Consider the following 16,074-nt stretch of genomic DNA (forward strand, 5'->3'; position numbering starts at 1 on the left):
ATTCTTATACTGTTTATGGATTCTAGAATTTACAATTCCATTTTCATTTATTAACATTCCTTCTGAAGATATGAATTGACTTATTGGAGAATATTAACATCCTGCAACAACATGTAGAGTTGAAAGAATCTAACAGGTCTTTATTACTATAATCACTATGACTATGATAACAATGATGATCACTAAAATTGCTACCATCAATATGAAGTAAAAGAACAAGAATAAAAAAATGATGACAAGGAGAAAGCAAGAGCAGGAACAAGAAGTGAATTTAAGAGTGCTTTCTAGAAAAGAGCACTTCTGAGTTATATGATTAATGTGAAAAACTAGACATTTTTCCTGATCTGCATAATTTCTCAAATTTCTTAAAAATATAAATTATACATCCAACACAAATAAGTCCCTTTTCTCTTCATGGTCTAAAGAACCAAGAATCCAAACAACATGAAAGCTCCACAAATGAATGCCAACCTTATCCTACAATGCATCTTATAGCAATACTACACATATCAGCCTAGTAGCTTAAAAAAGAAAACATGGAATCCCAATTCCGTACTTATCGTCACAAAAACCCAAACTCCAAATTGCAGTAGTTTGCTCAGAATGTAATAGCCAGATGGCCAGCATTCTGCATTTTAACAAAATTACACAGAAGACATGAAGAACAGAGGGAACTATACAAACATGTCTACACTTAGAGCTCAACCCTTTAAACATCTTTCTCACACAACAGAAATTATTTGTTACATCTATATTTTGTTCATATGTCATAAATATATATTAATTTATGACATATAAACATAAATATAGATGTAACATTTTGTTGTGGTTTGCTCAGAAAAGGCTTTTCAGTGGAGGGAAGGGGAAAAACAAAACAAATCTCAAGTCAGCAGAAGGCACTGTGGTGCACTGCAAAGATTTGTAATCTAAGGACTTAATTTCCAAGTCCATTTTTGCCACTTTTGACTGGTAATCTAGAAATAGATCACCATAAAAAAGCCAACCATAAAAACGATTGATAAATGATAGATACATTTAAAGTTAGATAAATAATCCATAGATAATACTTGAGAGTGAGATTCAGATGTTGGATTATTATTATTTTATTTTAGTTAGTTTGAAAAAAGCTGTTAATTCTTAGAGAAAGGAGCAAACACATTAGGATAAATTCTTTTATAGTGTAAAGATTTATAATCTGAGAACCTGTTTAAATTCATTTTTATCTGACACTTTTTATCTCTCTAACCTTAGGCAAGTTATTTAACTTTTTGGAACAATTGTTAATTTTCTATATTAAGTGCTTAATATCTGCTAATTATTATGGCTAGAAAAATGGTAAAGACAATGAGATTTTATCTTCAGTGAGTTCACTCTAATGGGGAGATGTAATTCATAAATATCTAGTTATATACTCGATCTATTTATAACCTGTCACCTATCATGTACCTATGTATCATTTAGTTATCTGTATTTTGTTGTGTTTAACTATATCTCTTTCACTATTGCTATCATTATCTACCTATATGTATTAGTACGTTTGTATCTATATATCTATATCTTTTCATATCTATTTGTCATTACACATGTAGGATGGTATATACCTCTATGTTCACAAATATACTTATGTGTGCATATAAATAAATGCAAATGTTGCATATGGATAAATAGATAAATAGATATGATGGAATTCAATCTTAAATAAAGAAATAGTAGAATTCAGACCTAGGTGGAAGTGGAAAGCCTTGGAAATGCTTAACTTCAAAAGAGGAACTTTAAGCTGAGATTTAAAGAAGTCAGAAAAATTAAGAAGTGAAGAGGTGGTGGCAGAATATTTCAGGTTCAGAGATCTGGAGATAAGAAGGGGATACACTGATCTTTCTCATTAGTATAAAACAGCAAGTGAGAGCATAGCTGGATCACTGAGTTCATGAAGGTGAATAAAGTGTGGGAAGAATTGAAAGGTAGGAAGACAGCAGGTTATGAACAGAGTTAAATAATAAACAGAAGACTTTATATTTGATCCTCAGGTAATATAACAAAGTAGCAGATCTCAAATGTCCTTCCTAATTTAAATTTTTTTTCTCTTTTTGATGGTAGAATATGCATGCACACACACATAAACACATATATAGATACACAATATATATATATATATATATATATATATATATATATATATATATATATATATGTCTATACCAATCTCATAGACACATATGCACACACATTTATATAAATAAATATATGTGTGTATGTGTGTGCATATGATGGACAGCACACATTAACCTAAATTTATACTGGTGAAATAGAAAAATATATTGTTTCCTAGGTTGAATTGCAAGTGTATCTGAAATGAATATTAGGTATGGTCTAAATTGACTTCGAATTGAGCAACATTTTGGAATATCTGAAAGGGAAAAATCTTTAAATATAACTAACATATCATCGAGAAATAGGAAACAAGGTCTTATATATTTATATATTAATCAGAAACTAATAGCTTATCTTGAAATATTCATATGTAATTTTTATCAGCATAGCAATTCTCCTCTATTCTGAAATGCATAATTTATAGGTTTGGTTTTAATCACTTTATTTTATAAGACACCAGCTGAGCCTAGAGATGAGTCAGCTATGGAGCATCACATTAAAAGGCAATTGTCTAAGAATGAACCAACAAGCTTTGAAGTAATTAAGTTGTTTATTGTTAAGGTAAATGAGAATGGTTTCTGAATGCAATAAAACATCATTGGATATATGAATTTAAGGTCCCATTAAATCTACATTAACTACCTAAAGATGGATATTGTTGAACTATGAGTATATTTACTGAAATTTTAAAGAATGTGAGCATGATATACCTCTGAGATTCTAAGGTCAATGGAAGATGTCCTATTGAAAGAAAGTTACTTTAAATGTAATCAGAATTTTCAAATGCAAATTTTCCTTTAAGCCCCAGATGATTTTGTTTTATTTAATCAATTTCTTAGTTAGTATTTATTAAATATACTGTCAAATGCAAAAACTTCCTGTTAGTTAAACTCAAATAAAAATTGCCTCTCACAAATTCATAGTAATGAGATAAGAGAAATTATGGCAGTTAGCGAAATCTACAGATGAGAATACCCTTTGAGGCAAAGAGTAAGTTTACTTTATCTTTCTGTCTTCCTTGGTATATAGAATGGTATCTTTGAAATGTTGAAATATTTGAAGAATGGTTTAAAATTTGAAGAAATAGATGAATAAAACATTTATTAAACACTAATGTGTTAGCAGTTGAATAAATTAGATACACACAACACAATAATCAGGGCCTATAACCTAGTATCTGATAAACCCCTAAATTCCAGCTTCTAGAATAAGAATTCCCTTTATGACAAAAAAATTGCTATGAAAACTAGTAAATAATATACCAGAAACTCAGTATAGACCTATGCCTCACACCCCATACCAAAATAAAGTCAAAATTGATATATGATTTTGTCATAAAAGATGATACCATAAACAAATTAGAAGAGCAAGGAATAATTTACTTATCAGATCTTTGAAGAAGGAAGGAATGTATGAACTAGGAATACTAGATAACATTATGAAAGGTAAATTGGACAAATCTGATTACATTAAATCAAAAATATATTTGCAGAAACAAAACCAAAAGAAACAAGATTAAAAGGGAAGTACAATAAATGTGGGAAGAACATCTTTACAGCCAGTGCTTCTGATAACGGTCTTCTTTCTAAAATATATAAAGAACTATATCAAATTTATAAGAATACACATTATTCCCCAACTGATAAATGATTAAAAGATATGAACAATTTTCAAATGATGAAATTAAAATTATCTATAATCATATAAAATGCTCTAAATCACTATTGATTAGAATAATGCAAATGAAAACAACTCTGAGATACTACCTTTCATCCTCAAACTAAAATTTATTAGACACATTAAAACAATAATCGTAAATAGAAAAAAGAAAACTTCTTTGGTAAAAGGGATAGAAAAATACAGATCATGATTAATAAGCATCACTTTTCAATTTGGATGCATATAACTTTAATAGTTATCTTTTGTTCTTGTTTTTCAACAATGGCCTCCTTTGTTTATATAAATATATATATATATGTATATATATATATATATGTATTATTTTTTTCACTTAGAGGTAATGCAATAACTTTGGAGATTGACAATTAATTAGTGCTTTAATAAATCTGTGATTGGGGGGGCAGAGCCAAGATGGTAGAGAAGGCACATGTGACTTTCTAAGCTCCTCTCAGACCTGCACTACTAATTATTAAATTCAGCCTCAAACCTCAAAAATACACTTGACAGATAAAATTCATGAAATAGTTTCAATTTCTTCATTTGAGAATTGTCTGTTCATATCCTTTGATCATTTATCAATTGAAGAATGGCTTGATTTCTTATAAATTAGAGTCTCTATATATCTCTATATATTTTGGAAATGAGGCCTTTATCAGAATCTTTGACTGTAAAGTGCTTTCCCAGTTTATTGCTTCCATTCTAATATTGTCTGCATTAGGTTTGTTAGTACAAAAACTTCTCAATTTGATATAATCAAAATGTTCTACTTTGTGATCAGTAATGATCTCTAGTTCTTCTTTGGTCATAAATTCTTTACTCTTCCACAGGTTTGAGACATAAACATCCTACACTCTTCTGATTTATAATCTCATTCTTTATGCCTAGGTCATGAACCCATTTTGACCTTCTCTTGTGGTACAGTGTGAAGTGTGGGTCAGTGCCTACTTTCTGTCATACTAGTTTCCAATTTTCCCAGCAGTTTTTGTTAAACAGTGAGTTCTTATCCCAAAAGCTGGGGTCTTTGGGTTTATCAAACACTAGATTATTAAATTTATTGGCTATTTTGTCCTTTGAATGTAACTATTCCACTGATCAACTGGCCTATTCCTTAGCCAATACCAAATGGTTTTGGTAACTGCTGCTTTATAATATAATTTTAGATCTGGTACAGCTAAGCTACTTTTCATTTGATTTTTTTTTTTAATTAGTCCCCTTGAAATTCTTGACTTTTGGTTTTCCAGGCCTCAGTAACTTCCAGGGTAGAGCTTTTCCTAGAGCACTTCTGCAGCTTGGCCACTCTTTGCAGCCTATTGAAAGGATAGCTACTGTCCATATATCTATCCTAGCTCTGCAGAGGAAGGTGGTAACCTACTTGCCCTGAAGGAAGACCATAAGGGCTTAAAAATTAAAATTAAAACCAAAGGTAGAGGGTACTATAAAAACGTCAACACCTAACAGGATCTGGCTGTAGCCACTTAAAAGCAAAAGTGAGTAACTCAGCACAGACCACAGCACAGCTGTGTAGCTGCATTTTGCAGCAGGGGGCTTTCCCTGGGGCAGTCACAAATCTGCACAGCAGCAGGGCACAGCCTGGGGCAGCCTATAATTTCCAAAGTGGAGGGCTAGGCCTGGGCAATAGAACTTCCTTGGAGCTACTGTGTTCCCAAGAGCAGAGTGCCATGCAGGGCTATTCGCAGGGCAACTACTAATACCCACAGCCCCAGCGGGATAATAACACATTTGCTGCTCAGCCTCTAGTCCCAGGGTAGTCGCTAATCTGCACATAGAGCAAAACACCTCATTTAAAAACTCAATTGGACATATACAAAGAGAACTAAAAAAAGGTAATGAAGAAAATAACTCATTAAAAATCAGAATTGAACAAATAGAAATGAATGATTCATTGAGACATCAAGAATCAGTCAAGCAAAACAAAAAAAAAATGAAAAATTAGAAAAAAATTATCAGATGAAGTATTATAAATGTAACCTAAGTCAAAATTCTTCCATGACTTCTGCCATTCTTGTCCATCTTTTCTTATCAATCTCTCAAATAATAGCAATCTATCTTGCCAAAGTTCTTCTGCTCGGTTTTAATAAGACCTAGAGGTACTTCTGTTCCAAATGGAGTCTTCCCTCTGTTTTCTCTCATGTTTTCTACAGGACCACATGGCTTTCTTTTATGATTATAATTTTCTCATATAGAGACTATTTTTGGTTGCATTTTACAGCCTATTTTTATTATTGATGCATTTCTTCAGGTTAGTTGTGATTTAAATTTATTGCATTTATATGGTTCCATGATTCATAATCATATAATAATTGTCTACATAATACTGCTATATTATTCCTTGGAGAGAGAGAGATAAGACATATATCAGTGATTTCTGGAAGTGATGGAGACATAAAATGGTTATTTTATTCATGTGACATGGGTCATAATCAAACTAGATATCTAATAAAGCTCAATAAAAGTACTTAAAACTTTTTTTTTTTTTTTCATGGTGCCAAAATCCAGAAATCAAAGTGTTTGTGAGAAATGGATTTTAGACATATAGGTTCAGCCTGGGAAACTGAATGATTGAGGAATGATGAAGAATTTATTATATTTTTTTTTGGTATGACTCAATAGTTCTCTTCAGGGCTTCAGTATATTTTGCTTGCCATATGCATTCTCTATCTCCTGAAAGTATTACTATATAAGTTTACTGGCTGTTTGTTAAGTTCCCTCCTGACATTCACAGCAGTAAAGATATGGATTAAAACAGTATGGGGTGGGCTTTATGAAAGAAAAGGATTTGGGAATTTTAAAAGTACTTTTTCATTTTCAAAATGCAATTGAGCCCAATCATATCTCAGGAATTCAGTTCTGAGCTCTGATCATTGTCCATCTGAAGTATCTTTTCAGAATATACCAAATAATTAAATGGGTCAGTCCAGGAAGTGGCTCAATCAATAGAGAACCAGGCCTGAATGCAGGAAAACTTGAATTCAAATCTGGCCTCAGACATTCACTTGACACGTGACCGGGCAAGTCAATAAATAGTGTTAACACTATTCGCTTTAATATCCTCACCTCCAAAATGAGTTGGAGAAAGAAATGGGAAACTATTTCAGTTTATTTTCCATGAAAAAGCCATATTGGATCATGAAGAGAAGGCCATGACTGAAATGACCAAACAACATTATGAAGTATGAAGTATGTTTTCAGAAATACACAAAATAATTTAAAGGGTCTACCAGGAAAATGAAAATAATTTCCTGGGCAATATTTTTTGGTCATTTCCAATCTTTGTTCACATTATTGATGATTATACAATTTTTTTCTTAATGTTGTAGAATATTGCAAATATATTTTTGTCATTGGCAACATTTATATTTTGATTGTTTTAATATATTCATTTTTAATATACAACATTTTCTTTTTAAAACATTTTAAATATACATTGCTTTATAAATTATGATGGGAGATAAAAATCTGAACAAAAGGCAAAAACCATGATAGAGATAAAAAAAAAAAAAAAAAGAAGTGAACATAGAATGTGTTGATTTAATTTAATCTCCACAGTTCTTTTTCTGGATGCAGATGGCATTTTCTATCCAAAATCTATTGGAATTGCTTTGGATCACTTAATCACTAAGAACCAAGTCTTCCATAGTTGATCATCATACATTCTTGCTATTACTGTGTACAATGTATTCCTGGTTCTGGTTGTTTAGCTCAGCATCAGTTCATGTAAATCTTTCCAAGCCTTTCTATAATCAGTGTGTCCATCATTTTTTAAAGAACAATAATATTCCATTACCTTCATATATCAAAATTTATTCAGCCATTTCCCAATTAATGGGCATCTTCTCACTTTCTAATTCTTTACTGACACAAAAGGAACTGTTACAAATATTTCTGCGCATGTGGGTCCTTTTCCCCCCTTTATGATTTCCTTAAGATACAAAGCCAGTAATGACACTTTTGGGTAAAAGGGTATACATAGTATTATTGCTCTTTGGGCATAGTTCCAGATTGCTCTCTAGAATGGTTGGATTATTTCACAACTCCACCAATAATGTATTAGTGTCCCAGTTTTCCTACATCTTCTCTAACATTGATCGTAATCATTACTTGTCATTTTAACCAATTTGAGAGGTGTGAGGTGGTATTTCAGAGTTGTTTTCATTTGCATTTCTCTAATCAATAGGGATTTTTCATATGACTGTGGATGGCTTTAATTTTGTCATCTGAAAATTGTCTACTTTGACCATTTCAATTGGGGAATGTTTTCCAAATATTTTCGATAGTATTCCAGAGTTTAGTAAAAATCAGACAAATGAACAGAATAACTTAATGCAGTGCATAAAAAAGGAATTTTTGTTTTGTTTGACCTTACACTGGATATCTTCCATATCACTCTTAAGCAATTTACTGAACTAGAAATAAAACTCCATACGAATGAATATGGAGAGAGGAGGAAAAAGTGAATTTCACTAGTATTTTTGTCAAGGAAAACCCAAAATGGGGTCACAAAGAGTTGGATTGCCTAAAAATGCCTTCACAATAGACTAGTCTTTGAGTCAAAAAGATATGGATTCAAACCCCATCTCTGGTATATACTGACTATAAGTTATGGAGGAGATACATTGTGAAAAAAGTTTCCTTACCAGGAATTCCATATACAGATGAAATTTTGAGTTCTGACTCTTTCTCTCAATTATCTCACATTCTACTCTTAAGTGAAAATGCAGAACCATTACAGATTTCTGATCTGCTCTGGAAATAGAAGGGAATTGGGGAGAAGAATATCTACTGTTTTTACATAAGGAAGATATGGATGAATTTCCCTACACTATGAAAATAATAAAAATTACCATTTCCCTACTTTTCTTTTTAAATAAATTCTGTGTTATGTGATATTTTAAAGTAATATATTTTCTGTGATAATCATAAATTTTATATTGTTTAATATCACATTTAAGGAGATAGGACACCAGTATCTTAAACTCACTTAAACTAAATGGTCTTAATTCCCATAGAAATATTTTGGCAAGAGCATTTCCACTGTTAACTCTGATCAGGCAGATAAAGTTTTTAACTCTTTGACTGGATGATCTTCTACATGGAGGGGTCTTGAGTAATTTTCCTTATCCTGTTTAGAAAACTAATGTTAGTTCAACCTTTATTGGAACCATGTTTGTGTCCCCTTCCCTCCAAAAATAAAACAAAACAAAATCTCTCTACTAAGCTTCACTTAAGCCTGATATTAGTAAGAGACCCTGAGAACTTTGGTACAACAGCTTGGTCTGATTAGGCATGCCTATCCTTATAACAGCACTAAAATATCTTTTCTCATCTAAATCTTATTTTACAGTATATAGTTTTGTCATTTGAATCCCAACTTTGAATGTGTTTCTTCTCTGACATATCTCCCTTGCCCTCCTACTTAGTAGAAAAATTTCTTGCACTGTGGGAATAAACTTGTTTTTAGTACAATATAGTGTGCGGATGTATGTGTGTGTGTGTGCTTGCATGTTTTTGCTTTTCCTGCTTTCCATGTCATGTAACAGTTTCATTTGTGATTGCAGTATTTTATCAACTTTCTAGATATCTCAGACTCAATTATTTCCTTTAACCTGAATCATGAAACCAAGTAAAACAATTAAAGATAAAGATGGAATCTAATTTCAAGAAAATGGAAAACATAATTAGTGGTTTGGAGTCAAATATATGGAAAGTATTAATGTGCTCAAGTATATGAAAAGGAATTAAATGGGTAATAACATTTAGAATACCTCTGCTAATATTTGGAAAGTCATTAAGATAGTGGGAGGGCTTCTGTACCTGAGGGAATTTCCTATTTTGTATTGAATTATTGGTCCACAGGAGATGGGCCAGGGGAAGGTACTCATAATATCAGTCCTTCAGATTGGGGAAGACAAGGACACCCAGGCCATTCTGTTCTCAGGTCTCTGGGAGTTTCTTGTACTAGAAAGCTGTCTGCATTAAACCTCAATCAAAGAATAAAGAGGGAAAGTGGCAACAATTTAAACAAAAAATACAAAATTTGTGCTAATTGACTTTGTTACTGTTCCCCTGCTATAAGAATCCATTCTACAAGGTTTTTGACACCCTAACTCTTAACACGTCTGCTATATCTCTTTTTTAAGAAATTAGACAAAGAAAATCTAGTGTCAATTCTTCCTAAGATTTCTGATAAAATTGCATATGTGATCGAGTGCTATACATTCCCTAAAAAATCTCTTCTAGCAGTTTCCTGGCACCAAGATAAACTAAGATAGAAAAGATTGCTACAACTTTTTTAACCACGTGATTAGAGTAAGAATGACTTTTTCAAAGATTCTCCTGCTCCTACTCCCAGTCCTGATGAGATAGATAGTGACCCCATGGAAGATGCCCTCCTGGCAGTTACAATTACCAGTCTGCTCTAGGCCCAACAGAGTACCTTTGACCACTGACCTTTGTAGTGTCAACTCTTCCCGGCTCGCCGCCTCTGAGGCCTTCAAAGGTCTCTGGCCACGATCTCTTGAATCTATAGTTCAATAACCAGTAGCAGACTCAAGAACAGCCATGTGTAACCTTAAAAGCCTTTATTATACCTCCTCACATAATGCCCTGACTGATGCCCTGACTTCTTGGTTCCCGAGTGAACACCTGGTCAGAAGACCCCAACTCCCTGAGTCCATCCCAAGATTTCTTCATGAAAACCCTGTCACTAAGGACATTGCTAATAATCCTTCTGAACATCACGAACAAGTTTAGTCCCTAAATGCCATTGAGCTCCCAACTCTGATCAAAGAACTAATGCAGAAGAGTGCAAAGTTATACCAATAGTTACATAAATTGTTTTTTGCTAAAGGGATTAGATAGGAAGTTGTGTCTATGCTGTGATAATGATGTTCCCTGAGCATTTGAAAGATGGGCAGATGAAGAAACTGCCTTAGACAATAATGTCCATTCCCTGTTACTTTGAGGAGTCTCTGAAAAGTATTGTGCTAGCCTCCTACTAATGGTCACTGCAGCTCATATTATACAAACTGCTCTTAACTGCTTTGATGTGGAATAGAGAGACAAGAAAAATCAGGACATTCAAGTGTACATTAGTGAATCTTGAAGGGAAAAATGGAATGGATCTGGGAAAGATTCAGGCAAAGAGGAACCAAGGACGACCCTAGGGACAGAGAGGTGGAAGGCTAATGGATAGACTAGAGTAAGATGGTGAAAATATAAGACCTTTAGTTTGGGGATACAAGGACCCCAAGTTTAGTTTATCCTAAGGCCTCTGAGAATTAGATGCCCCTAGTTGGAAAAGGAAGTAAGTTGAGAGGTCTCCTGTAAGCATCTGAGCAGGAACGGGTGAAGAACAACAGCATAATCTATTGGCACAGCTAGGAAAGCAGAAACCAAAATAAGGGAAGTTGTGTGCCCAGATTCCAAGAATAGCAGGGCACCCAGAGGAATTACATATCTGGGAACTGGGGGGGCCTGGGGATGAATGCCTCTCCATGACCCTTATTTTTTATACATCATCTATTATTAAATGAGAATCACCTATTATTAAATCTTTTGGTTAAAGGAGCTTAGGTAAATCATTCCTGAGATTTTTTTTTTTTTTTGCTTAGGCAATTTAGCTTAAATGACTTGCCCAGGGTTACATAGCTAGGAAGTATTAAGTGTCTAAGGCTGCATTTGAACTCAGGTCCTGACTTCAGGGCCAGTACTCTATCCACTATGCCATCTAGCTGCCCTGGAATTTTGACATTTATCTCAGGACACCCAAACCTATGCAGGGACTTGGCAGGCATAGTATGGTAGGTAAATGCAACACAGTTAATTTACAATGGGTTCTGTCTTGATTCCCAAGACACAAGTTGCCATCATACCTAGCCTTTATCTCTTTTTCTTTAAAGGCATGATTATTATGAGCTGAAAATTTCAATCACAAGACAAACCCAAGGCCCTGACAGTGACAGTTGGGTATGCTCACTGCAAACCAGTCTAACCTTTCCTATGTTTGCAATTACTTTCAAAGACTTTACCATTCATATAATTGCTCCTCAGCTATTTTGAATAATCCTGGTCCATTGTTTCCAGGACTTGAGAATCTCCTGCTAGAAGAGGGCCTCTACCCAAGTCCTTATGTGGATAACATACTTACGGGTGGTTCCAAGACATATAGATTTGTGAAAAAGGCCATGACATTATCAGTCTCTTGACTACCAGAAGGTAGGCTATAGGTTCTTATAAAATTCAGAGCTCTGAAGTGTTTAGTTTATAAATTAAATCTGGACACTCAAAAGCAGAGACATTCCAACTCCGATTCAGGAAAAAATTTCTCACCTTGACAATACCAAGTCAAAGGTTCCCAAATCCTGGTTGGCTTGTTTGGATGATCTGAGATGAGAAGATATTATTACCTTCTCTCCTTACACTTAACACTCTCACCCTTCCTGATAAGGAGGAGACAGAACCTAATCATTTTGGTTTCCCTCTTTCAGTAGCTACAGATGAGGTGAGGGAAAGAGAAGCCATTTGACTTCCAGACAGGGGAACACTGAGTCCTGAAACCTTCTAGAATAAAGGGGAAGAAAGTTCTAAATTGCTAAGGCTCCTCCCATGTTACCACACAAACTCAACAATGGGACTTTGAGATTAACCCATCCCCCAACTGTGACTGAAAATTCAGGTTTCAAAAGGCGTAATTTTGATCCCCAGCCCTTGTTTCTTCTCCAACACTGTGACCAGAGCAACCCCTGTCTTGTCTGGAGATGGTGTATGAGACTATTCAAAAGATCTACTCCTCTGTCTTCTCTCCAGGTTGGGTCCTGTTTTCTTATATTCTGACTGGAGGATGGGATGGTTGGATAAGTGGTCTGTTAGAGATTGTTATTATTGTGTTATCATGTTTCTGTGTATAATTACCACTAAATTTCTTTGGCAACTTCTCCATAATGAAATACTTAAGAATTTCTTTTGTTAAATAATTGTTATTATGTGATTGGTGTTGGCCAATTATTTCTAGCTAAGTAGTCATTAGGTTCAATGAGTGGATTGTAATAATTATAAATTTATATTGTTTAATGTTATGGCTAATGTTTGTTATTCATAATGATAGAATTTCTTTATGGAATCACTTAGGCTAAAGTCCTAATAACCATAGAAACATATGGAGGAAGCAGTTTTTTACTTTTCCAATATTAACTCTTTCTTTATGAGGCAAAAAGGTTTACTGTTTTTTGATTGGATAAACTCTTGGTCTTGATAGATCCTTCTAAAAGTTTGTGGTCTCAATAAGAAATTCTCCCTGCTATCTATTTTGAAATAAGCCCATTGAAAGGTACATAACCTTATCAGCTGAACCCCAACTTTGAGAAACTCTATACCTTGACATATTTCCCAACCCTTAGGCTTCTTGGATAAGATTCTGCATCTGTGGGAATGGATCTCTGTTTTTATTGTTATACAGTGCATGTGTGTGAATCTGTATATTGTTGTTGTTGTTGTCTGCTATGTTGTATAACAATAAATCTCTTGTTTTATTTTCCTGACTACCATTTTTAAAAAATTCCTGAACCAAAGTATTTGCTTTACTTGAGCTATGAAATCAAGCAAAAAACTAATTATAGATTCTGGAAAGATATTTAATAGAATTAAGGAGAACAGTTTATCAAAAATAACCCTAAAATACAACCGTTAGCTTAGAGAGTAAACCAAAGAGAAAATAAGGACACATTTTGAAGCCATTGGAGGCATAGTGCTCCCTAATCCACAAGTCAGAAGAAGAAAGTTCTTAAGAAAAAGGTTATATTTGGGGGAGAGAAAGGAAATTGCAAAAGAAATTAAATTCCTTTGTTTGTTTGTTTGTTTGTTTGATAGGCATAAGAAAATTCTATCCAAATTCAAAATGTCTTTTCTATAGCACACATATGAAAATAAGCAAAATATTTCATACATATAGGAACCTCTGCTTTTAGTTAACGAAGTTTTTACTTAAACTAGTTAAATTAGATAGTTAAAACCAATGTTATGTAAGCCACTCTGTAAGACATTTAGTTGTCTATGAATAATTCAAACTTTACAGTACACATGGACACTTGGGGCCAATATAATTAAATCTCCCTTATATTCTATACAGAATTTTGTATGGGGTCCATAGATAATGCTCAAAGCTCATTTTATCCAATGAATTATGCAGACACACACTCAGGCACACCCTTTTTCTTCATGAAATTGTACTTTACTTTGAGTTCTATATCAGCATTTCTGAGAGATGGTCAAAATACTGACATTTCCATTAATATTGAGAAAAAATTAAAATTAAACCCATTATCTTAAGCTGATATTCAAATTCAGTGCATTTTAAAATAGACTAACTAGGGAATTGCTAAGAAACACTTATAACTAGATTCATTGATTGGACTTAAAAAATTCTGGGTCTTTTGAATAAGCAATAGATTAGCAATTTTCTTACTGGAAGAATTTGTTAATTAGAAGACATCATTTAAATGTCTTCCTGTGAAAAGTTCTTCCTGTGAGACTACCTGATCATGTACAAGATAAAAATTAAATTTGATTTATTACAATTTCTCAATGTATATGTTTTAAGCATGCTTGGAAATATGAAGCTTACATTATTACCTTAGTCTTGATCAATTTAGATAATACACATTTGTCCATATTTTCTATTTTCACACTCAATCAAAATTTCAGGCAAAGCAAAAAAGTCAAACTAATGTTTCCAAGACTTATATATCAAAGTAACTGTAGATAAAGCAATTGACTCTACTTCCCTCTATGTTGGCATTTTAAAACATGTATAAGGCACATGCAAGATGTTATCACAGATGGATGCTTTTGTCCCAGTTCTTTATTTTATTTTATTTTATCTGCAACACACACACACACACACACACACACACACACACACACACACACACACACAAACAGTATACATGATCTCTGTAATGACTATGCTATATGTTAAAATTTCCCTTTTTCACAGGAAAAAAAGAAAGATTTGCACAAAAACAAGACAACTGGATTTCTGAGGCTCAGAGATTTTTGAAATACCAATGATCCTTTGCAAAGTGAGCTCTAGATGAACTTGGAGGTGGCTGCAGAGGTCAAACCAACCTCGAATGGTTCAAGGGAGCCTTGAGCAGCAATTGCAGACTCAGGACTCTTCAAATACATCACTCCTTGGCTTATCATAACAACAGATGTCTTCTCCCTTAAACTCCTCCTCCCCCTCCAAAAATCTCTGGAAACTATTTTCTTACCCATTTTCTCTTTTCTTCCACGAGAGATGCTCTCTTCTGTACAAGTCTTTGCTCAAACAATAGATGCATTTAAAGAATGTATTGGACTTCATTTCATTTCAGGTCTCTTTTTGTGCTTGAAAGGACATTGGCCACCCTGGTCCTAATTCCATTCACTCAAATATTCTATAGAAGGGGATAAAGATACTTAAATTGTCCTTAAGCCTCTTTATTTAAAAATAAGCACTCAATCCTCTATTAGATTATTTTAGTTTCTGCTAGTAATTGTATCAAAAAGGTGACTTAGAAGGGACAATAAGAAGGAAAAAGATATGTACCCAGAATTGAGCAAGAATAATAAATGATAGAACATCACAGTGGATAGAACACTGATGTCATAGAGAAGAGCTGGGTTTGAGTTTTGTCCTTAATATTTACCAGTGTTGTGATGCTGAGCAGGTCATAACACCCCTGGGCTTCAATACCCTTACTGGCAGAAATAACAATTATAATAGCACCTTCTTTGAAATCTTGTCATTATTTCTGTGCATACATTTCTCTGTGAATGAGAAAGAGAAATAATTACTATGCTCTCCAAAAACAATCCCCAAGTATTTCGTGTTATTTACGAATGGATTCTTAACCTCCCTAGGAGTCTCAGTGATTCAGTTCTATTTAATTCATTTCAACAAGTAAAATATATAACATGGACCAATTACAAGGAAAAAAAAAAAAAAAACTGTCCATGACCTAAAGGAGTTTACATGTTTCTAGGGGGAGGGACAGCATTTTACTCCTCCTGGACCTTTATAAGTTTTATCTTGTCCTAAGCAGCCTAGATTAAAAAAACAAAAACAAAAACAAAAAAACAAAAAAACACCTGAAAAATATTCAATTTATAGCTTCCAATTTTTTTACATTTTTGATATTTTATTTTCCCCCAATTAAAAGTAAAAATAATTTTAACATTCATCTT

The sequence above is a fragment of the Sminthopsis crassicaudata genome, chromosome 3, assembly GCF_048593235.1.
Source record: "Sminthopsis crassicaudata isolate SCR6 chromosome 3, ASM4859323v1, whole genome shotgun sequence".
In the NCBI taxonomy this organism is placed as follows: Eukaryota; Metazoa; Chordata; class Mammalia; order Dasyuromorphia; family Dasyuridae; genus Sminthopsis; species Sminthopsis crassicaudata.